The sequence below is a fragment of the Carassius auratus genome, chromosome 22 (assembly GCF_003368295.1).
Source record: "Carassius auratus strain Wakin chromosome 22, ASM336829v1, whole genome shotgun sequence".
In the NCBI taxonomy this organism is placed as follows: domain Eukaryota; kingdom Metazoa; phylum Chordata; class Actinopteri; order Cypriniformes; family Cyprinidae; genus Carassius; species Carassius auratus.
This window is the reverse complement of record NC_039264.1, coordinates 33,360,890-33,386,335: the sequence shown is the minus strand read 5'-3', so window position 1 is coordinate 33,386,335 and position 25,446 is coordinate 33,360,890. Positions and strand designations below refer to the sequence as shown.

The 25,446-nt window shown below is 37.9% G+C and overlaps 1 long non-coding RNA gene across 1 annotated transcript; it reads left to right on the top strand.

Moving 5' to 3' along the window:
* The first annotated feature begins 18,591 nt into the window (after positions 1-18,591).
* On the top strand, positions 18,592-20,376 carry LOC113040463 (uncharacterized). Its single transcript, XR_003275238.1, has 3 exons — positions 18,592-18,687; positions 19,347-19,611; positions 19,972-20,376. It is a non-coding gene; the product is annotated as an uncharacterized LOC113040463 (long non-coding RNA).
* Positions 20,377-25,446: the final 5,070 nt, after the last annotated feature.

The window sequence follows — 25,446 nt, the reverse complement described above, 5'->3', positions numbered from 1 at the left end:
ATGAGAGTCAGTCCCATAGACTCCCCATGTTAAAATGCCCCACTTTACAGCCCAAAAAAAATAAATAAATAAAAATTGTTTGCAGCCTAGTGCAAAATTTTTGGGTCTATATAGCTAATTTTTCCCTTCATGACAACTGTGAGGGGGTGAAAATTTGTATAACTCATCTGTTTAAATTATATTAAGCCTTAAAGTTCTGTATGATTAAGGGCGTGGCCACTTGAGTGACAGGTGGATTGCCGCTGCTTACACTGCCGTCGAGCTAGGTGGGCGTGGCTACAGCTCTTGCCTTTTTGCCCATTTTTGATTATTCGGGAGAGTCGCATGGTGACATGCTGCCAAGATGGCGACGGCCCGCTCTGCACCCTTTGAGCTTCAAAAACGCTCTTTAGGGGTCTATGGGTGACGTCACATCCATGTTTTTATACAATCTATGGTTTTGACATAAATGGGCACTAAATTACAACTTAAATTAATTAGCGCCGCTTCAGCATATCAGATAAAATATTAAATGCATTTCTATTTTTTTTCTTTCAGTATTTATTGATCCTTATTTATATAAATGACAGTTTCTGAATGTTATTTACATCTTAAATTGACTAATGTTATTAGGCTTAATATAGCCTAGTTTTTAGTATACATGAGGCAAAAGAAGTTCGAATGAAGGATAAATTTAAATTAATAACATTTTAAAGTTCTGCTCATATATTTGAAGGTTTTTATTGGATGACTACGACTAAGTATCTTGGAGGAAAGCCTAGGAATCAGGGCATAACAGTATAACACCAGTTACCACACTTTGACTTTGACTTTGTTTTGGCATGCTCAAATTAAGTTACAGTGCTCTGCATTTGTTTAGCCGTTCGTCAATATTACTGTGCCAGCCTGGAGTCTTCGTTTTACTGTCCATTAAAGTCTGCCATGTTTAAATTACGGTGTAACTTGTGTACTTTCATACACCTGTCTGCATTTCATTATACAAACAAATTACATAGATCGTGATCTAACAAACTGCTCCATTTAACAAGTAGTGCTATCATTAGCGAGATGTGATTTTATATTATGCACACTAGAGAGCGATAATGTGCTTGTGCAACGTTAGCAACGTGATCCAACAGAGTGTAACTTGTGTGAGAATAAAAAAAGAACAGTAGGCCTAAATTAAAAACAAAGGCACAAAGTGAAGGCTGTGAAAGATATTTAATAGTTAGGTAAATGTTAATATTATAAGCTAAAGTTTCTGGATGTATTGCTATTGGTGAAACTATTAATTAATAACAAAAAACAAAACAAAAACAAAATCAGATATCACAGTAACACCAGAAAATTTGGTACAAAGAGTATAAACAAAACAGAGGCATGCTGGCAGAGAATGAATGTGAATAAAACAAAAGTTGCGAGGAAAGGCCTGTTTAAGCTCTAACATCAGTTCCAGTAGATGACTTTTTGGGGACATTTTCATACACAGCCTCCGCCTTTGATTTCTGCAAGGAAAAACAAACTCAGGAACACTGATGATACAACAGAAATTGAATAGCAGGCATCTTAGCATCTTCTTTTCTCTCTGAATAAAAAAATGGCATTGTTTTATAACAACCTGATCACTGTTTCTATAAAATAATCTACTTCAGTATTTATTATGAATGGTGATTATTTGTGTAAATGCTGAAATGATTATTTGATTGATCAGTTTGTTCTTATATGATGAATTGTATGTTGACAGCTATAGCTCATCCTGTGTATACAGAAACTGTAACTGCACTCCAGATTTGTATATCACTGCTAGATTAAAATCAGGTGAATGTAATAGGCTGTAGTTTTGCATAGGCTGTTGTTTTTTTAAATGTGTAAATCTTAAAGTAATATATCACCAAAAAAATGAAAATTCTGTCATCATTTACTCCCTCTCATGTTGTTCCAAACCTGTATGAGTTGCTTTTTTATGTTGAACATAAAATAAGATATTTTGAAGATAGCTGGTAATAAAACGGTGATTCCCATTGACTTCCATAGTATTTATTTTTCCTACCGGAAATATGACACATTATGTTTCTAAAATGGCGGTGCCCATGCTTATGTGAAAAATAAGGTGGATAGGAATTCTGTTTTTCTGACTGGATTCTACAAACTAGACTGTTTTCTGGATCGTGGAAATTATAGGGCTGTATGTCTCAGAATAGTCATTGAAATTTGGGAAAGAAATCAATTATATCTGTATGTGGATGTGTGCAAAAGTTTAAATGTAATCCCCTTTGTAAATGTTGGCATTGTAATAAGTAACTAATTAAATTACAATTTTTTTGCTTAGTAACTGTAACTGATTACAGTTATATTTATTTTGTAATTAAATTATGTAATGCCGTTACTATATGTAACTACTTACTCTCCAATACTGAGGGTGAGTAAATTATGACAGAATTTTCATTTTTGGGTGAACTATCCCTTTAATCTACAAATGCTGACTTAAAATATACTACTGTTCCTACAGAACAGATGCTTAGATGGAGGAGAGCAGGAAATACCATCAGCCATCTAGTTCATCACATGACTTTTTAAATAGATAAATCATCAAAGGCTGTAATCTGATTGGTTAACAAGGCGCATCGATTCAAGTTGGCTGTTAAGCTTTCTCCAGTGGTAGATCCATGGACCCTTCCATCCCCCAATAAATAATAAGTAGGCTAAATCTCTGATTTGACAGCCAAAACAATAATGTTGGACTACATTGTATGTGCACAGTCATGTAGTGTTTCTTTACAAATTGACATGACCTACTGGCCTGGCATGAATAATAAATAATTTTTTTTTGTCGTTTTTGCGAATCTGTGTGAACAGGGATTATTTTGACAATGCTGATGTCTATATTCAAAACCCTTAAAAAACGCAAAATAAAAAAATAAAATTATCATGGTTTCTAATAACAGCTAATGGAACACTATAAATTATAAATTTGTATTTAATGTGTGTATAGATACATTGTTGTTCACTTTGTAGTACCATGTCTTTTCACTGACGCTTAAAGCACACAAAACTTCAATCAGCAGCTTCTATCCGATTAACTGACTGCCGCTTTTCATCTTGCAATGCAATTATGAATGATCTTACCATTTTTCGTGTTGTTGGTTTACCCAATGTTGAATCAGTTCTGTCTTCCTCCCATGTCTCAACTGCATTGGCAATAATACAGATGTGTTAAAATGACAAAACTTGCAATCAAATATCTGTGTGTAAAAGATTAATACTTGTGATTCAAATGCATGCATTGTAGTTATTATTTGTAGTTTGTAATTGCTCTCCTGACCTGTTTTTCTGCATTTCCTGCAGATGCAGCACGTCACGACTGCAACTACAATCAACACAAATCCAGCAACAGACATCAGCACAATGTAAAGTAAAGGTAGGCCCTTATCTATAATGGACAAAAGGAGTCTGTTAGTCAGGCCTTCAACAAGACTGATATCTCAGTCTCAGAGATGAGCTCAGGGAATAAAGATGCATATTGGTGCTGCTGTACCTGAACATGTGTGACAGAGTTGAGTGATGTTCAGATGTGTGGTCTGGTTTCTGATGGGATTGTTGATCACACAGCTGTAGCTGTTTTTCTCCTGATATTCCACCTCCAGAGGTAGAGAGAAACTGATGCTGAGATCAGACACACTGATGCTGGACAATAAACTGTTTCCTTTGTACCAGGAGAGAGTCACATGACCCACATTCAACACTGAACACACCAGTGAACAATTCTGCTGTGATGATGAAGAAGATGATGATGAACAGTCTTTGCTAATGACAGGAACAGGCAGACAAGCTGGAAAACATAAGAGAATAAACAGAAAAATAAATAAATCTAAACAAAACAATATTGTTTTTTTTAGAGTAATATGTTTATAGTCAGTTGTGTGTCTGTGATTTTAAATTATAAAATGATGTAAACCTTACAATATTTTGATAATTAAAAACTTGAGTTTCAATACAAGTTAAGTTCAATTAACAACATGTGTGGAATAATGAATACAAAAAAAAACAAAAAAACTTACAAACATTAGACTCTTACAATGGAAATAAATTAGGCTGGTGTGTAAACATTAAAATACTCAAACAATATTAAAGCAGAAGACATAAAAAAATGAGTGTTAACATTATTTTAGTTTAAAAATGTCTTCATTTATAGTTACAGGTGCTTCTCAATAAATTTGAATGTCGATGAAAAGTTAAATTATTTCAGTAATTCAACTCAAATTGTGAAACTCATGTATTAAATAAATTCAGTGCACACAGACTGAAGTAGTTTAAGTCTTTGGTTCTTTTAATTGAGATGATTTTGGCTCACAAAACCCCACCATTTCACAATCTCAGCAAATTAAAATATAATGACATGCCAATCAGCTAATCAACTCAAAACACCTGCAAAGCTGTCCTGAGCCTTCAAAATGGTCTCTGACAATCATTGACACTTTTTACAAGGAGTGTAAGACACACAAAAAAAATTCTGTTCACAGAGTGCTGTATCCAAGCATGTTAACAGAAAGTTGAGTGGAACGAAAAAGTGTGGAAGAAAAAGATGCAAAACCAACATAGAGAACCGCAGCCTTATGAGGATTGTCAAGCAAACTGGATTCAAGAATTTGAGTGAACTTCACAGGGAATGGACTGAGCCTGGGGTCAAGGCATCAAGAGCCACCACACACAGAAGTGTCAAGGAATTTGGCTACAGTTGTCGTATTCCTCTTGTTAAGCCACCCCTGTACCACAGAAAATGTCAAGGGCTTCTTACCTGGGCTAAGGAGAAATGGACTGTTACCATTGGTCCAAAGTCCTTTTTTCAGATAAGAACAAGCTTTGTATTTTATTTGGAAACCAAGGTCCTAGAGTCTGGAGGAAGGGTGGAGAAGCTCATAACCCAAGTTGCTTGAAGTCCAGTGTTAAGTTTCCACAGACTGTTATGATTTGGGGTGCAATGTCATCTTCTGGTGTTGGTCCATTGTCTTGTTTGAAAACCAAAGTCACTGCACCCATTTACCAAGAAATTTTGGAACACTTCATGCTTCCTTCTGCTGACCAGCTTTTTGAAGATGCTGGGTAAATTGTGCAGCAGGATTTGGCACCTGCCCACATTGCCAAAAGCACCAAAATTTGGTTAAATGACCATGGTGTTGGTGTGCTTGACTGGCCAGCAAACTCACAGACTTGAACCCCAGAGAGAATCTATGGGCTTTTGTCAAGAGTAAGATGAGAAACAAGAGAACAAACAATGCAGATGAGCTGTCAAAAGAAACCACTGTCAAAGAAACCTGGGCTTCCATATCACCTCAGCAGTGCCACAAACTGATCACCTCCATGCCACGCTGAATTGAGGCAGTAATTAAAGCAAAACCAGCCCCTACCAAGTATTGAGTACATGTACAGTAAATTAACATACTTTCCTTAAAATTATTGACAGATGCAAGGTGTCTTCAATGAATGGAAATTTATAAAATAGGCTATTGCATTCTATATATTATTAAACTTGTGAGTTAGCACAAGACCAACCCATTGTAATGAAACAGAAAAAAAAATGTTAATGCTTTGGAAACCAAGGACCACAAATTTCAAACAAATATCAAGTAGCTCAATCAGATTGTCCGCAACAAATGACTTTTGGACGAGTTCAAATCCCGAAATGCAACCAGGCTTATTATTATTATTAAACATACTTCTGCCATGAAATCACTTATTTTTACTTTTACAAATGATACCAACATCATGTAGTGAGAACGTTTAATTGTAATGGACATATGTTACATATGTTTGCAGAAATTACGAATCTGCGGTGGATCATTACACAGCTGGAATTCAGCGCAAGAAGTTAAATCAGCACTTAAACTGACAGTAACAAAAAAGCCCATGGACAGGTTATTATTGACAGGATGCGGCATTTGGGAAATTTATTTTTGAAAAGGACAATAAATATCATGATATTATCTATCAGAATCGTTATCAACGCTGTCAAAAACAGTATTATTTAAAACCTTTTTACATGTGAGTTTAAAATATTCTAACTTAGCCCCCGGTTTTTTTAAGGCAACCATTATTTTAGATTGTACCGCCTTATTGTTTCCATGGCGACGCGTCATGCTTGTCATGTTACACAACTCATCCACAATAGATCTGTATGAACATGGATCGTTTTTATTTAATTTTTCATGTTTCATTCAAAATATTCACATACATGTTCACTACATTATGAAATATCTGATATTCCGGTTCTGAAATATGTGCAAGTAAATATATTTGGTAGTTTAAACACTTTTATATCTACGGTGTTATTTGATCTATACTGGGATGAGCGCCGCCATGTAGGGATGGGCGAAATTACATATTGTTTTTGATACACTACCGATACTTTTGATGGCCAGTATCATCGATATCGACACCAATACCATACTTATAAACTGAACTTTTATATTATGAAATTTATTTAATTATTATGAGTACAATGGATAATAATAGCTACTTAGCTTTATATTTTAAACGCATTTCAACATTCAATATGACTTAATTACAAATTTATTAGATTATTATTTTTGTTTACACAGGGTTAAAATATGTTGACTTTAGTGGTAACCAAGGAAATCTACGCACAAATACTATAGTTAAACTATGTTCACTTTACCACAATTACTTGGTAACATTTGCGTGTTCAGATGAGGAAAATCCCTTCCACACAATTATTTGCTAACATAGGTTTTTCATCCAATTTAAGGCATATCGTAGGCATTTAATAAACAAAATTACTGGTAAATAAAAACCTCAAATATTTTTTTTATTTGAGTATTGATACTTTCGATGCTCACATCATTATCGATATATATATATATATATATATATCAGGATCAATTCACCCATCCCTACCGCCATGTTAGTTCGCGCTGAATCCGAGCTGTGGGATTTACAACAAGCAAATTTGTCCTCTCCTCCTGAAACACGTCATGGTAGGTCTCTGGTAAACTGGGAGAAGAGCAGAGTAAACTTTATAATTACCTACACAATCTGTATATGATATCAATAAAAACATGTAGTCAGATTATATTTGTAAAGATCATAAGTGCTGTTCCCATAGACATCAGCGTGCATTTTACAAACTGTAAATGTATGGTTTTGCTAGTACTTATGCATATTTAAATGTATGAAACCTAAAATAAGCATTATATGGTTGAAAATACCGTGATTTACAAGTGCTCATCTGGCTCTGTGCAAGCCAAAGCACTAAAGCGGATTTAAATTCAGCAGTTGATGATGTGACGCACTGAAAGTTCTAATCACACCCCGGTGTGATCGTACGCTCCAGGGACCAGCCAAGATTAATCACCCCGGTGTGATCGTACGCTTCATAGACTAGACAAGACTGATCACCCTGGTGTGATCTGATGCTTCAGGGACCAGACAAGACTGATCACCCCGGTGTGATCGTACGCTCCAGGGACCAGCCAAGACTAATCACCCCGGTGTGATCGTACGCTTCAGGGACCAGACAAGACAGATTTGCCCAGTGTGATCGTATGCTTCAGGGACCAGCCAAGACTAATCCCCCCAGTGTGATCGTATGCTTCAGGGACCAGCCAAGACTAATCACCCCGGTTTGACCGTACGCTTCAGGGACCTGCCAAGACTGATCACCCCGGTGTGATCATAACTTCAGAGACCAGCCAAGACTGATTTCCCAAGTGTGATCATACGTTTAAGGGACCACCCAAGACTGATCACCCTGGTGTGATCGTACACTTCAGGGACCAGCCAAGACTGATCACTCCAGTGTGATCGTACGCTCCAGGGACCAGCCAAGATTAATCACCCCGGTGTGATCGTACGCTTCATAGACTAGACAAGACTGATCACCCCAGTGTGATCGTAGCTTCAGGGACCAGCCAAGACTGATCACCCCAGTGTGATCGTATGCTTCAGAGACCAGCCAAGACTGATCACCCCGGTGTGATCGTATGCTTCAGAGACCAGCCAAGACTTATCATCCCGGTGTGATCGTACGCTTCAGGGACCAGCCAAGACTGATCACCCCGGTGTGATTGTAGCTTCAGGGACCAGCCAAGACTGATCACCCCAGTGTGATCGTAGCTTCAGGGACCAGCCAAGACTGATCACCCCAGTGTGATCGTATGCTTCAGAGACCAGCCAAAACTTATCATCCCGGTGTGATCGTAGCTTCAGGGACCAGCCAAGACTGATCACCCCAGTGTGATCGTATTCTTCAGAGACCAGCCAAGACTTATCATCCAGGTGTGATCGTACGCTTCAGGGACCAGCCAAGACTGATTACCCCGGTGTGATCTAATACTTCAGGGACCAGACAAGACTGATCACCCCGGTCTGATCTAACACTTCGGGGACCAGCCAAGACTGATCACCCCAGTGTGATCGTAGCTTCAGGGACCAGCCAAGACTGATCACCCCGGTGTGATCGTATGCTTCAGAGACCAGCCAAGACTTATCATCCCGGTGTGATCGTACGCTTCAGGGACCAGCCAAGACTGATCACCCCGGTGTGATTGTAGCTTCAGGGACCAGCCAAGACTGATCACCCCAGTGTGATCGTAGCTTCAGGGACCAGCCAAGACTGATCACCCCAGTGTGATCGTATGCTTCAGAGACCAGCCAAAACGTATCATCCCGGTGTGATCGTAGCTTCAGGGACCAGCCAAGACTGATCACCCCAGTGTGATCGTATTCTTCAGAGACCAGCCAAGACTTATCATCCCGGTGTGATCGTACGCTTCAGGGACCAGCCAAGACTGATTACCCCGGTGTGATCTAATACTTCAGGGACCAGACAAGACTGATCACCCCGGTCTGATCTAACACTTCGGGGACCAGCCAAGACTGATCAACCCAGTGTGATCATAGCTTCAGGGACCAGCCGAGACTGATCACCCCGGTGTGATCGTATGCTTCAGAGACTAGCCAAGACTTATCATCCCGGTGTGATCGTACGCTTCAGGGACCAGCCAAGACTGATCACCCCGGTGTGATTGTAGCTTCAGGGACCAGCCAAGACTGATCACCCCAGTGTGATCGTAGCTTCAGGGACCAGCCAAGACTGATCACCCCAGTGTGATCGTATGCTTCAGAGACCAGCCAAAACTTATCATCCCGGTGTGATCGTAGCTTCAGGGACCAGCCAAGACTGATCACCCCAGTGTGATCGTATTCTTCAGAGACCAGCCAAGACTTATCATCCCGGTGTGATCGTACGCTTCAGGGACCAGCCAAGACTGATTACCCCAGTGTGATCTAATACTTCAGGGACCAGACAAGACTGATCATCCCGGTCTGATCTAACACTTCGGGGACCAGCCAAGACCAGGGCCAGATTAACACTTTGTTGTACCCTGGGCAACAATCTTCAAGGGCCCCATCATCACGACCCCAGGATCACCATAATATGGTCATATACAGAATATATTACTGTAATATACAGTAAATATACTCAATACTTCAAATTCTAACTGTCATCAGGTGTATTTTGATTTACAAATATTTAAATGCTCATAGAACTACAAATGCACTACTATGTCCCCTATCAAAGACATTCACTCACATATGATGCTATGAAAACAAAACACATCAGCATCTGTATAATCTGGTAAAATTGACCACTACATTGAGAGGGAGGGAAATATCCTCCATTTTCACAAAAATGAATAAATAAGCAACAACTTTCAAACCATTGTTTATTTAACAACATTTATTCCCAATAGAAATGTATTGATAGAGCGGTAGCACTTTATTTTACAGTTCTGTTCCTCATGTACATACTATGTACTTATTATAGTAATTACAATAACTAGGTACTAACCCTGAACCTACCCCTAAATCTAACCCTACCCCATGTAGTTACCTTGTGTTACCAGAACTTTCTTAGATAAATACACTATAAGTACACTATAAGTACATGTTAGTACACGTACTGTAAAATAAAGTGCAACCGATAGAGCTATAAAAGAAGACCACAGACAACACATCAAGAAACATTTTGGTCCTCAGCTCATTTTAAGCAGAAATCACCCTGACAGGGTGACCCTGTTTCCTCATTATTCAACAAGGCAATCAAGTTATTAGTCCAACACAAACAATTTGAAACCTGCCAGTTATCCCTCCACAACAATTTACAGCATTTTAATGAAGCTGGCACCTCAAGGAAAAAATAAAAAAATAAAATGCAGTATCACTATTATCTGCTCATAAACATTTTTATCCTAAGCTCATTTTAACTTGTTTTAAAATATAACAAAACAACATATCACAGCACAATTAACCATTTAAACATTTTAGTGCTACATAAACATTTAGAAATCTGTCAATTTCTCTGAAGACAAGACAGAAATAAATGCTACATAATCTGGCAAAACACACAATTTTAGTCCTAAATAATGACGAAGTGCATGTTTGAATTTGAAATGCCTTCATTTGGCAAACACATCTTACAATGGCTTTTTTTTTTGGACTTTGACTGTGCAAACTGGTGTATAACATCTTCAAAATCAAGGCCACTAACAAGTTCATGTCCAATAGCTAAAATAGAAAGTGCAGAGCTGTGTCTGTGACACAATTTCTCTCTAGAAGACAAGATAAAAATAAATACTACAAAACCTGGCAAAACACACAATTTTAATCCTAAATAATGAGGAAGTGCATGTTTGCTTTCATTTGGCATCTTATACTGGCTTTTTCTAGACTTTGTGCAAACTGATGTATAATATCTTCAAAATCAAGGCCACTTACAAGTTCATGTTCAATGGCTAAGAGAGAAAGTGCAGAGAGCCGTGTCTGCGACATTGTGGTCCTCAGCTCATTTTTAACCCGTTTCAAAACAGAAAATGACCTCTCACCCTCACAGTTAGACACAGGTAAGGTTAAAAACAGTCTTAATGCAACATAAACATTGGGAAATGTTGTCTTCCGTCGTTGACGGAAGCTGACTTAACAGAACCGTCTGTAACATTAACAGGAGTGAAGAAATTACCTATTTTAGGTATATACTTTAAATTTTCTGCGTTTCTGATGTCCTTTTCCTTTTTTTACTTTCCGCTTCGCGCTCCCACTTAGCTTCTCCATGTCCGATTTTTTTCAGTTGTAGCAGCAACGCCTGACATAACCCGCTCGGCGTAACATTTGACCCACCTCATGCGGACTGACCAATGAGGAGAGGGTCTTAACTTGAGGCCCTCTCTTCATTGGTCAGTCCGCATGAGACTGACTCTCAACCGCTCTCAACTCACGTTGAAAGTCATAGGCAGCGCAGCGTCTCTCTGTGCAGCGCAAAAGCCTGTGTTGACAGTTTGTTTAAGATAAAGCGGGAGATTACCAGATATAGTATTTTGCTTGTGCCCTTGCTGCCCTGGGCCCTTTAGAGGTCTTGGGCCTCTGGGCAATTGCCCAGTTGCCCGTATGGTTAATCCGGCCCTGGCCAAGACTGATTTCCCCAGTGTGATCGTACGCTTCAGGGACCAGCCGAGACAGTTCACCCCGGTGTGATCGTACAGTTCAGGGACCAGCCAAGACTGATCAACCCAGTGTGATCGTAAGCTTCAGGGACCAGCCAAGACTGATTTCCCCAGTCTGATCGTACGCTTCAGGGACCAGCCAAACCTGGGAAAATATATCTGTTTGTACACTGATTAAGAAATTGTTGTGTGTTTCATGTATTATATCCTTTATTTTAGTAAAACGTAAAACTGAATAATGTCGCTCCCATTATTAAGGCCTAACTAAAACAAGAAGTGAAATAAATTACACCTGCACGATTTAGCTAAATCATTGAAACTGGAGTACATCTCTACGTCAGAAATATACCAGGGCATCACTTTACTCTCCGCACCCGTTGTAGATAGTATCACTGATTATAATCGGTTTTATATTGTCTTTTGTTGTGTTGCGCTGTGGGGTAGTGCCTAGGGTTTTGCCCAGGGATGAGACTCTAAGAGTGGAAGAGTTCCGGAGAACATCCGCACTGTGTATCGATGCACCTTATGAGAGAATAAGACCAGCAAGCAAGGTAAAATGGTATGTATGTCTGTGCGTGTCTGTGTTTTGTTAGATTTTTGCACACAAGTTGACAAATTACCCGTTAACATTGAGGTAACTTTACCAAGGTAAACTGTGCTTTCCTTTCAAACAACTTTGTCAGCATATTTAATTAATTAACATACTGAATTTAAATGATTGTTAACAGCAACGCTTATCTTATATTAACATTGTTAACTATTGTGAAATTTTGTTCAGGTGTTATTGGCCAGTAGCCTACTGAGAAAATGAAACCATATGCTAGCAAGGTTAAACTAGTTTTTTGACTATTTTCCTTAGTTTTAGAATTAGTTTGTTATAGTTTTTAATAGAATGTTTAACTGCATTTTTGTATTTGTGTTAAAGGCAGTGACAATAAAGCATCAAGAAAGACATGAGCAGGTCAGCCACCCTGAGACTTATAATTCAAGAGAACAAATAAGATATAGTTTTGAGAGGTTTGTATATTCTGTATGGGGTTTGTCTTTTAAAAGTTTGTCATTTCTACTTGTCTTTCGGGGAATACATTTTTGTCACTAACAAAGTGGATGGTGAGCAATGGTAGTGGCCACGTTTTGGAGCAGCACCTGGGTTTTACAGACGGGTTATGTATTTTATTTTTTATTTTTTATTTTTTTTTGATTGATGCCTAAAGATTCTTTATGAGGATAAATCCAGAGAATACAACACAATGCAATGCACAATTTCATAATACAGGAGAAATTGTGAAGATGAACTGTTCCAGCATTGAAAGACTGTATTTATACATTCAATTTGCAATAAAAAAAATAAAAAGATATTTTGTAATTTTTGTCTGTTTTAATTAAACGCCAGTAGTACATACGGTATTTAGGATAAAAATAAAATGAATTCTATATAAAAAATAAAATTAAATCTATATTAAAGTAAATCATAACATTGGTTTTGCTTTGTTTCATGAAACAAATCTTTGCCGTGGTTGAGTACAGATCATAGACTGTATAAAAACATGGGGGTAGTGACCTTTTGCAGTCAGCCTCAAGCGCAATTGCAGTTTTAGTAACTTCTTTGTTTGCTTCACAAGAGAGAGCGGGAATTTGCTACTGGGCACAGATGTGTGGGGTAGATATATCAAAATATGGGCAAGACCCTTTTGGGGTAGTGCGTGTTTGTTTTGTTGACTTCAAATATCAACATTGGCAGCCAGAAATCACTTTCCCCACCTTTAACTTTTTATGCAAATGCACCAAGCAAATTGGGGAATCTTCCCACCCCTAGTAAACACTAGCCATGAAGAAGTCTATGCTATATCATTCCATATAATTTTCATAAGTCATGCTATAAACATTCAAAAGAGCACTAGACAAAGTTATCAGCTATAAATCAATGGTTATTAAAAACTATAACAGTAAAATGTATTGTTACATGAATAATAATCAACTGATTGCCTAAAATCATCCACCACTATCTATATTAAAGCATTAACAAATTTTGATGCAATAAATAGGGTATGATTTAAAAATTATAATTTCTCCAAAACAAAGAAAACATCTCTTCGAACCTCACCAATTTTAAAAGGCTGGCTACTGCCTTTTTTTTTGTTTTTGTCATAATCAACATTACAGTATACCACAGATTTGTGGGGAAGTTGTGGCCTAATGGTTAGAGAGTTTGAGTCCTAACCCTAAGGGGGTTCGAGTCTCAGGCTGGCAATACCACGTCACCGAGCAAGGCACCAAACCCCAACTGCTCCCCGGATGCCTCAGCATAAATGGCTGCCCACTGCTCCAGGTGTGTGTTCACGGTGTTTGTGTGTGTGTGCACTTTGGATGGGTTTAATGCAGAGGATAACTACTGAGTATGGGTCACCCTTCTTGGCTTTAAGTCACGTCACTTTTGCACAAAAGTTAGTTCATGCATTCATGACCTCTAGACTGGACTATTGTAATGCACTTCTAGGTGGTTGTCCTGCATCTTCAATAAACAAGCTACAGGTAGTCCAAAATGCAGCAGCTAGAGTCCTTAACAGGTCAAGAAAATATGATCATATTACCCCAATTTTACAGTCTCTGCACTGGCTACCTATTAAGTTCCGTATCAGTTACAAATTATCATTACTTACCTATAAGGCCCTAAATGGTTTAGCTCCTGCGTACCTAACTAGCCTTCTACCACGCTACAACCCATCACGCACTAGGACAGTCCTAGGACAGCAAAGTCCACTAAAGGAGGTAGAGCTTTCTCACATTTGGCTCCCAAACTCTGGAATAGCCTTCCTGATAATGTTCGGGGTTCAGACACACTCTCTCTGTTTAAATCTAGATTAAAAACACATCTCTTTCGCCAAGCATTCACATAATCTATCTCTTAAATTGTGAGTGTAGTTGCATCTGATCTAATGTGCATTTTTATTCATTAGCTTGGGTTAAACTAATTTTACTTTGTTGGATCAGCAGCTATGCTAATGATGTCTCTAATTGTTTCTATGTTTTGTAACTAGGATTTACACAAACTCCAGTCTGGATCCAGAACACCTGAGAAGAGATGATGCTGACCCTGAATCAACAAACAGAACTAACAATTATTGCTACAAGTGTAATAATATTAATAATGTTCATCGTCTAGCTGAATACGTCTTGTATTGATATTTCTACAAATCCTGTCATATGCGCACAAACTGACAGCCACCACTTATAAGCTATTACTAAATATTGTAGAAACATAATTTTCTGTAAAGTTGCTTTGTAACGATTTGTATTGTAAAAAGCGCTATACAAATACACGTGAACTTTTTATTTTATGTGGCTGATCGAGGTTAACTTGTGTTATATTGCTTTAATAAAACTAAAATATTTGAAGGACAGGAAAAAGATAGCTTTTTACTCACAAAAGACATGAACAATGAATGTTTTTGATGACCGTTTAGCTCCACGTATCTTTACTTGATAAACTCCAGCGTGTTGAGTCGTGATGCTTGTGATGGTCAGAGATCCAGTTTGATTGTCCAGCTTCAGTCTGTCTCTGAATCTCCCATCAGGGAAGATTTTTTTCTGTCTTCTGATTTGAGCTATGAGAGAGCCTTCAGCTCCAAATGTCCACAGTATGTCATTGTCTTGTATTTCAGTGGTGTCAGTTTGTAAAGTGACATAATCTCCTTCCATTACTGACTTGACTTCATCACCACCAAACATACCTGGAAAAGGCACAAGAACAAATTAATACTCTTGCTGGTTTTTAAAGCCTAAAATAAATTCTAAATGTGAATTGACATCCCAAACCTTTGAAATAAAATGTATTGACCAACTCTATATCATTAGGTTGTGTGAGAACAATTAATGTGATCTTTAATATGTTATTAGCTTAAAGCAAGATAAATATGTGAGGTTACATGACAAGTTAATTGGAGCTGGACACTTTCAGTGGTGAAAGACATGATCTCAGATTATATCTCACAACAACATCTCAGTTTGATTTCATTTATCTGGGATGAACACCAATTAAAATTAATTTGAACAGTAGCAGCAGCTTTATAACTCTGAAATGAAAATAAATTAAGCCATAAAAATGATTTCATAACTTACCGGTCAAATTCCACCAGCATAAACAGAACAATGCAAACTTGTGAAACATTTCCTGCAGTTGTTTAGAGAAGTCTATGCTTGTGCACTTTCATCTGGTATGTGAATCCTCCCACTGCAAAGCGTGATGCTTCTAGTGCTAGTTGGTAGAATTCACATGGCCTTTATGCATGATATATAGCAATAAATGCTTAAGACGTTTTTAATAGTAGAACATATTTGATAAAAATAAAAATAAAAACTAACATTTTTTTTTTTTAAATGTTTTATAATCATTTCATTGATGAAAATTGCGAAACCGAAAGTTAAAACAGTGTCTTCTCACTCTTTTTTTATTTTATTTACTGAGGTGTGAAGCAGCTCATGAGTCAAACTGAAACCTGTTTCAGCCAGTTTCGTTGTTTGATCTGCCGGATGGACAAACAGCTTGTAGGTGGCGATTGGTTTTGATGTGTGTTTTAGTTTGTAGGTTGAAAGGATTTTACCTGTCCTGGTGTTATGACCTTGACAGTTTATGCCCTTATAGAATGGCTTTACAGTGAAATCAAATACAGAATACATCAAAAACAGTCAAGAATTGAAAGTCAGACATCAAACTTCCTTAGATATAATGAATCGTTGATAAACTACAAAGATTGACAGCTGGTCATCTTTTCACTTTAGATTGAGAGTTTAATCGGCTGATTTATAAACATCAAAATAGTTAACTAGTGTAGTAATCAAATCCAGTCCATCAGTTCAATTTTGTGTATTGAAAAGCAGTGTATTTTTTGTAAGAAACACATTCAACATATCATGTGCACGTATGTCAAACATAAAATGGCAATGCTTCTGTGTATGCAATGGGGATGGAAGTAGGAACTACATTACCCATGTGTAGGACTACAAAGGAGTGGGATGACAAACGCTATTATTCCAGGTACTATAAAAAGGAAACCAAACGTTTTGGCCTAACTCAAGATTTTCTTTAATTTGTAGTGGTTTTTAATTTGATGATTGTTTGGCTTTAGAATTAATAATGTTTTTCTTTTTTTTTTTTTTTTTTTTTTTGTATGTGTTTGATTTTACTGTGCCTTTTTTGTAGAGTAATTTACATTTTAAATGGTTTATATTATTATGATTTCTGATTTCCCATTGTGCTACTTCTGCATTTGAATTTTGCCTAATAAACCTTTTTTATATTTGCAAAGAGACACGTGGAGGACCTCCAAAAGAGCTTTGAAAATATTAAAATGGAAATAACTGTTTTGTTTATTGGAGTATAACTAGAATTTGCAGTCTGGTACATCCATGTGTTCAGTGTTCCCTAGCCAATCTGACATCAGAAATGATGCTGCAGTCATTGTGGACTAGACTTGTGCCGGTATTCGGTAATGGGATATATTGAGGTGATTAATATGCACGATATTGTTATCATGGGCACTTCTAAATCGGAATTTGGAATGCATTTTAAGAATATTTCCATCAGCTGCTTAAAATGCAAAACATCGCTGTATGCTGCTTGAAAGAGCGCATGCGCTGCTCTGATGTACGTAAACAAGCAGCATGATAAAAAGATAAAAGCATTATCAATTAACCGCAACAGGAAAATTTGATACTGGCATATCCCTATTGTGGACATTACGGTTTTGATCAGTTAAATGAAACTAAATCAAATGAATGGCCCCTTTATGAACACAGGAAAACATACCATATGCAAACTGGTGTTAGAAAAAGGATTTATCTATTTGTCTAAAGGATGTTTTTATTCTCCCTCTTGTCTGTTTTTGACCACAGTGTTAAATTTATTTATTAATATTTAACCTTTAAGATCCCCCCCAAAAAGCTAATTTATGATAATAATAGGAAAATTTGAAACAAAGTGGTAATGTGGGACTTTAGAATCAGAATCAGAAGAGGCCTATTACCAAGTATGTTTACACACACAATTAATCTGGCTTGGCGACAGGAGTTTCCAGTGTAGAAGAAAGTTCAACAGACATACATAATAGTGCGTACATAAATAGGAATAACACAGTATTGATGTAGTGTATAGGGAAAAGAGTGTAATTGTTTAGATAAATGTACAGATATTTTATTAGTGTGCAGATGTGTTATTTACAAGTGTGCAGTTTAATATAAATATGTCAGATAACTATGTTATTTGTGATGGATGATATATAATTATGAAGGATTAATTGTTCAGGCTCAATATAGACTGCGGGAAAAATGTTCTTGCGTCTGGCTGTTCTGATGGTCAGTGCTCTGTAGCCCCGACTAGAAAGAAACTGCTGGAAGAGAGAGTGGGCTGGGTGTGAGGGGTCCAAGGTGATTTTTTTAACCCTTTTCCTCACTCTGTAAAGATTGTAAAGATCTTGGAGGCTGAGCAGAGGGGCACCAGTAATCCTTTCAGCAGTCCTGACTGTCTGTTGTAGTCTCTTGACATCTCATTTGGTAGCTGAACCAAACCAGACAGTTAATGGATGAACACAGGACAGACTCAATGATGGCTGAATATAACTTTCCTCATATGGTGAAGGAAGTACAACCTATGGTGGGCCTTTTTTGAGTCTATGTGAGTGTCCCACTTCAGATCCTGAGAGATGGTGCCCAGGAACCTGAATGACTCCACTGCAGTCACAGGGCTGTTCATGATGGTGAGTGGGGGGAGTGCAGGGGGGTTTCTCCTTAAGACTGCATCACAGCCCAAGCGTGTACTTCTGCAGACTGCAAGACGGAGGCGTAATTTGAAGTGGGCGTAACTTGAAGTAGGAGGCGTAACTTGAAGTTGTTCATATCACACAGAACCACGCGAGATCTCAAAATGATAAGTTGTTGGCAATATGGCGGCTTTCATTAGGGCACAGAGTAGAATATTGATTACGTTGTAAGGGAGGCAGGGGTTTTAGGTTTTTATGTGTGTGTAGATATTAATGTTAGGGGACAATGTGAGAGATGTGTACATTTTAGTAGGAAAACGTATTATCTGATCCACACTCCTGAACAGAAGAGGGCGGTAATGCACCAATAAGCTGGATGCCAACCGCCGTTAAATTGGAAAGAAGACGAATATGACAGCTTGCTGTGAGAGACAACGGTGAGAATATTTTTTTCCCTAAATAATTATTTAAATTGAAGTTTATAAGTCATTTTCATACAGTGGTATTGTTTTTGGAGTTAATAATTTATTAAAACTAAGTCCTAAAGTAAGCAACATATAAGCAAAAGGTCTAAAGACGCTATCCTCCGGTTTCACAGGCTTAATCTAAACCCTCTCTGTGACCTACATAATATAGCATATTTGTGATTTAGCTTTAAACATGTTTTATAATGCATAACTAACAGAGGAGCTCCATTAAGTACACGACTCAATGGTGGATTTAAATAAACCATATATAGTTCTTGAAGACTAAATATCTATTTATCATCTGACAGGAAAATGTGTGATAAGTATTTCAGATGAGCACATCTAACAGACATGAAACAGGTGTCTGAGTGATGCATGTGTGTGATATTGTGTAGAATTCACTTTTATCAACACTGCTATAGATGGGTGTAAGTCATGTAAACAAACAAATCTATGTAAAGTAACTAAACATAAGTTATCTATTTTATTTGTCCATTTGCAATATTGATAATTTAAGGAACATTTGTGTTGGATAAAAAGTGAGTTACATCAGTTATTAGTTCAACATGTAAATGCAGTATATCACAGATATATAACAGAGGAGACTGACTCTTGTCTGGATGTTACAGGGACAGATGAGACACACGTGTGTTTATCTGCTGCAGAGACACTGATGAAGGAATGCTAACATCAAAGGATATGTGTAAGTACACTACAAAAATAAATGAAACATTTTAAATCTTAAGCTGTATTTTATTTTAATGTAATTTTAAACAACTATTACACCTCTTTTCTTATTCTTGATTTATGTGCGTTTGCTGCAGATCTTTGGTGGTGGAGCAGGACCTGCAAGGAAAGGTGAAAAAAAGGGAAAACCTGAAACAAAAGAATAATGTAATGACTTTTTGTATTGTTTATGTGTATTTTTGTAGGACATGAAAATGTCTGAAGACTGGTGTGTGCACTGAGGATGGAGAAGACCACAGCATCATCCTGGAAATGATCGAGAGTCACAGATGAGATGCTCCATCACTCCACCTGCCCTTTACTGTCTCATCAGGACCAGATGTTGCTGTGGTGTCTTCATCCTCAGTTTGAATACCAGGGAACACATGTTAGGTAAAAACTGTAAGTCTGAATGCACTGTAAGTCGCTTTGGATAAATTAATAACTTATTTATTAATTTGAACCACTTCATTTCAAAAGTAATAAATCAATGCATGTACTTGTAAACTCTGTGTAAATGTTTTTCAGGTAGTCGTGCTCATGGGGTGCAGGCACATGAAAGTTCGGAGCAGACACAGCGGTCAGATTGTCCTGCACGTGTTCCCCTGCTCTCGCTTCAAGGTTGTGTGGTTCAGAGAGCCGTCATCAAGGTCTTCCTCATCCTGTTGCTCAACGACATCCCCGTTGAGAAGAGTGAGACTGTGAAGTGCAGCGGCAGAACTTTATCAGCTGTGTTCAGATGGCAGGAGGATGTTGGGTTCACCATCTGTAAATACATGATTGTTAGAACAATACGTTTGAATGAAGCTTTGTTTCATGTGTTGTTGACTTGTACATGTATGCATTTATTGTGATGCTAACTTTTATACATTGTTTTAATCATCTAGACATGTTTTTTGTTCTCAGTAAATAAAATATAAATATTTTATCCATTCATGTATTAATTGCTTGACTGAAAATGTATGTATTCACATCGACTGCATTTATTTAACTTGTATATATTCATGTATAGCTATGTCACAAAAGAAAATACATTTTGCTTCTTTTACTAAAATGAAATTTAAAAAAAATTATATAATTATTGGTTGGAATTTATGGTTATTATTGCATGTAAGTGTTGGGGTGGGCAAAATATGCAATTCATTATGGGGTAATGTTAATTTTCGAGTAGTAATACTTCCATTTTTAGAGTATCAAATCAACAGTCTTCTCCAAAGGTGAGATCTTCGAGCAGGTGATCGACGTACCCTTTATCGCTGTGAGGTGTTTGTGCACTTGATCCTTTTTTTATTATTAATGCCAAATTATTACATAAAAGATCATGGTAAGATGGTTGTATCTAACAATAAACAATGATAATGCCATAAAACAGTATCATAGTATGAGATACTATACAAGAAAAACATTTTTCACGTAAAATAATTGAAAAAAATATTCAAGAGATAACAATTTTGGGTTTTCTAATAATAAAAAAATGCTTTAAGGACAACACTTAATCACATTAGTGGAGTTAAAAATATACAAAATAAAAATCAACAGTACTGGCTATACTACAATCACAAAATAAAAAGGCAGCCGTTTCTTCAACAAGACTACAACATGGGCAATGTTCTTCATTATCAAGATACTTACAAATACATTAATTAAACCTGTCACTTATATCTTTTAAGTTTTTGTGCTTGTTTTAACTTTGGAGGTCACATGATCAACATAGCGGATGATGATATACAAATTGCATTCATACTTCATACATATGCATTTAGGCTGTAGAGTATGTACTCTTTTAGCACTCGTTAAGTTAGTACTTATTCACAAAAATGCCTAATTAAAGGTTATGCGGTTTCGAACGCATCCCGACAAAATCTCGTTTTGAGAACTTGCGTGGTTATGTGTGATTTGAACAACTTCAAGTTATGCCTCCTACTTCAAGTTACGCCCCCGTCTTGCAGTCTGCAGACGGACCCTTCTCTCACAGTCAGCTCTTTAACCTCCTGTCTGTAAGCAGACTCGTCTCCATCCTTAGCCGCATTTCCACTGTCGGGCCAGTACGAGCCAGGGCTTTAAGTTGTGGCCTAAGTGGGGAAGTCGTGGCCTAATGGTTAGAGATTCGGACTGGCAATTGAAAGGTTGTGAGTTCGAGTCTCAGGCCGGCAGGAATTGTGGGTGGGGGGAGTGCATGTACAGTGCTCTCTCCACCTTCAATACCACGACTTAGGTGCCCTTGAGCAAGGCATCGAACCCCCAACTTCTCCGTGGTCGCCGCAGCATAAATGGCTGCCCACTGTTCCGGGTGTGTGTTCACAGTGTGTGTGTGTGTTCACTGCTCTGTGTGTGTGCACTTCGGATGGGTTAAATGCAGAGCACGAATTCTGAGTATGGGTCACCATACTTGGCTGAATGTCACTTTAAATGGGCTGGGCCGGGCAGGCTAATAGTCTCGGGCCAGTAGCACCGAGGCCAGAATAGCGCAGGGTTTCCACAGTGGAGCTTGAAGCACCGCTTCACGTCACTAAAACACGCCCTTTACACGCCTCTCAAAACAACGTCATGCAACCTCATCATTTCACCATCAAAGAGAAGTTATCAGAAAACGAAGAAATTAGTCTGGAGCAACTGGAGCATGCGCGATCACAAAACGAACATGATAAAAGCGGCCGTTTGTTTGCATGCTTTGTTAAATATTCAAATTCAAAACCATCAGTGTTTTACTATAGAATAAGTGATACATTGATCATATTGATTTAATTTATCAGGACTCAAAATTAATCACACAGAAATACACTTATTTCTTTTTTATTTATTTATTGTGAAGGCTTAAATAATAGGAAATAGCCTGCTTATTCAGTCGAGTCTGTTTCTGTTTATTTGTAGCCACAGTAGCCGTCACATTTAGAATTAATGATAATATCTCTATTTTTATAAAAGTTCTCAAACAAAAATATTATTATATTTTTTTTGATAGGCAACATGGAGCTAAACTCTCGAGACCAGACTTATGACAGATAATATAAGTTACTAAATAAATACAGGATTGTGATAGAGAATAAGAAGTTGACGTCTCATTTCTTCAAGCGGTCATATTTACCATGTTTACTATGATAACATGTTTAGCGTGCATAGTCTTTTACATCGCTTATAAATATTTCTGCTTTGTTTAGTGATTATAATCCACATCGGATCAAGTTATTTCAAACACTTGCTGCTAACTAACAGTGAGTTTTGAGCAAATTATTTAAAAAAGTTTTTAATACTTGTGTTATAGCTGTCTTTCTGAAATGATCCGCGCTGATGCTCTCCAGACACGGAGAAACTCCACCTTTGTTCATAACCCCTCCTCTAGCCCCAGCTGGCCCGCTTTGGCCCAAGGTTTTCGTCGGGCCAAGAAACCCTGGCCGTTGGCCCCCGAGTAAGCCCCGACGAGGCACGATCAAGCCTCAGAAGTGACAGTGGAAATGCGACTGGCCCTGGCACGCACTAGCACGCCCGGTCTTAGCACAACAGTGGAAACAGTAGTGACATCTGCAAACTTCAGAAGCTTGACAGAGGGGTCCTTTGAAGTGCAGTCATTGTAGGGGTGGTAAGTGAATGTGTGAAATGCAGATCAGAACGGATGGAGGGTGTGACTATCCTTTTCAAATCTGCAGTATAAAACATTCAGATCGTCAGCCAGTTGTTGATTCTCCACAGACTGTGTGGATGGTGTTTCGTACATGGTCATGTTCCTCATACCAGTCATACTGTGGCTTGATTGTTTGCTGAAACCTCTTTTTGCAGCTTTTCTGAGTAGTTTTTTTAGCCACTCTGATCTCCTTTGTTAGTGTGTTCCTAGCCTGGTTTTACAAGATTCTATCCCCACTTCTGTAAGCATCTTCTTTGGCTTGACAAAGCTGTTTGAGTTTCCCAGTAAACCATGTTTTACCATTATTAAATGATAAGAATGTCCTGGTGGGGAAGCACGTATCCTCACAGAAACTGATACATGAAGTTACAGACTCTGTGAGCTTGTCCAGATCAGTGGCATCAGCTTAAAAATACGCTCCAATCAGTGAGGTCAAAACAAGCTTGTAAATCACGTTCTGCTTCATTAGTCCACATTTTAACAGTCCTTAAAACAGGTTTAGCTGATTTTAGTTTCTGCATGTTGGACAGTATAAGATGAACCAAACAGTTATCAGAGAGCCCCAAAGCTGCTCGTGGGACAGAGTGATATGCATCCTTTATTGTGGTGTAACAGTGATCCAACATATTGCTGTCTCTGGTGGGATATAGAATGTGCTGCTTGTATTTTGTCAGTTCACAGGAGAGATCTGATTTAGGGGTGCACGATGTATATTGGCCGATGATTAATGCGCATCTAGTCAGTAAAGCCGGTTATCTAATCAGCGGTAAATACCATCAGGTCTGTGATTTAACATAGAGAAACTGTTACTACACAGAGCCGGAGGTGTGGTCGCATTAGAAGATAATGAAGGGAGTCATGAAAAACGGACATTGCGTTGTTTTCATATGGATTACTTTATCACAGAATATTTGTTTTCAGCAGCACTTGTTTAGTTTAATAGTAGACATGTCATGCTTTCTAGAGATATCTCTCTCATGTCTCTTTGTTGAGTATTCACTGAGTGACAGTTTGTAAATGAAGATCAGCACAGACAAAGGCTGCAGACAGCACACCTTGTTTGTTATCTTTATTTTATAAGTGCACAAAGTTTGTTGTTATCATGTCCGTATACAAAAAAAGTACACCCTTTACAGATTCAATTGATGTATTGCTCTCATCTGTATGATCGAAACCGAAAGTGTAATTTAAGTTCATTTCGGGGTTATCAGGAGAAAATGCCTCATAACACATATACGCGTTTACTGACTCCAGAGGGTTAACTAAAAAGCTGTGAAAATCCAAGCTAATAATGAATGTGGATTTACGCAGCTTGTCAGTTAAAGGGTTAGTTCACCCAAAAATCTAAATGATGTCATTAATAACTCACCCTCATGTTGTTCCAAACCAGTGAGACATCCGTTTATCTTCTGAACACAGTTTAAGATATTTTAGATTTAGTCTGAGAGCTCTCAGTCCCTCCATTGAAGCTGTGTGTACGGTCTACTGTCCATGTCCAGAAAGGTACGAAAAACATCACCAAAGTAGTCCATGTGACATCAGAGGGTCAGTTATTGGATTTTTGGATTAACTCGTGAACGAGTCAGTCTATTGTTCGTTATCTGGCTCGACTCGGTGTTCATCTTCAGTTCTCTCTTCACAGCAGTTCAGTCAGTGTACTGTTTGAGTAAATGAATTACTCCGGGATATTGGTTTGTTTGAACTTAGAGGGAGTGTCAGCCACATTAAAAAAGTTAACAGCTTAAGTCATTTGTGGATTAATACGTATTAGAGATGCGAACCGTTTAAAACGATTCAGTTCGATTTGGTGATCTGGTTCAAAAAGATCCGGTTACATCGAATGATTAGTTCGTGAACCGGATATCACAAACTGCTGTGTTTTGAACTCTCTCACAACACACACGGAAAACAATGCTGAATAAAGTAGTAGATTTTGTTATTTTTGGACCAAAATGTATTTTCGATGCTTCAAAAAATTCCAACGGACCCTCTGATGTCACATGGACTACTTTGATGATGTTTTTCTTACCTTTCTGGACATGGACAGTATACTGTACTTACGTTATCAATTGAGGGACTGAAGATAAACGGAGGTCTTACTGGTTTGGAACGACATGAGGGTGAGTTATTAATGACATGATTTAGATTTTTGGGAGAACTAACCCTTTAACAACGGCTCTGTGTAGTAACAGCTGCTCTATGTGAAATCACGCACCTGGTGGTATTTACCGCTGATTAGATAACCGACTTTACTGACTAGATGACACTTGACAGTACATTTTCTTAACTTTTGCTGTTTTAAGTAGCTGAGGAGGGAAGTTGACAAATTGTTCAGTCTTATTTCTAAATGAGGGTTAAAAGAACAGACACCAGAATGGTAATAT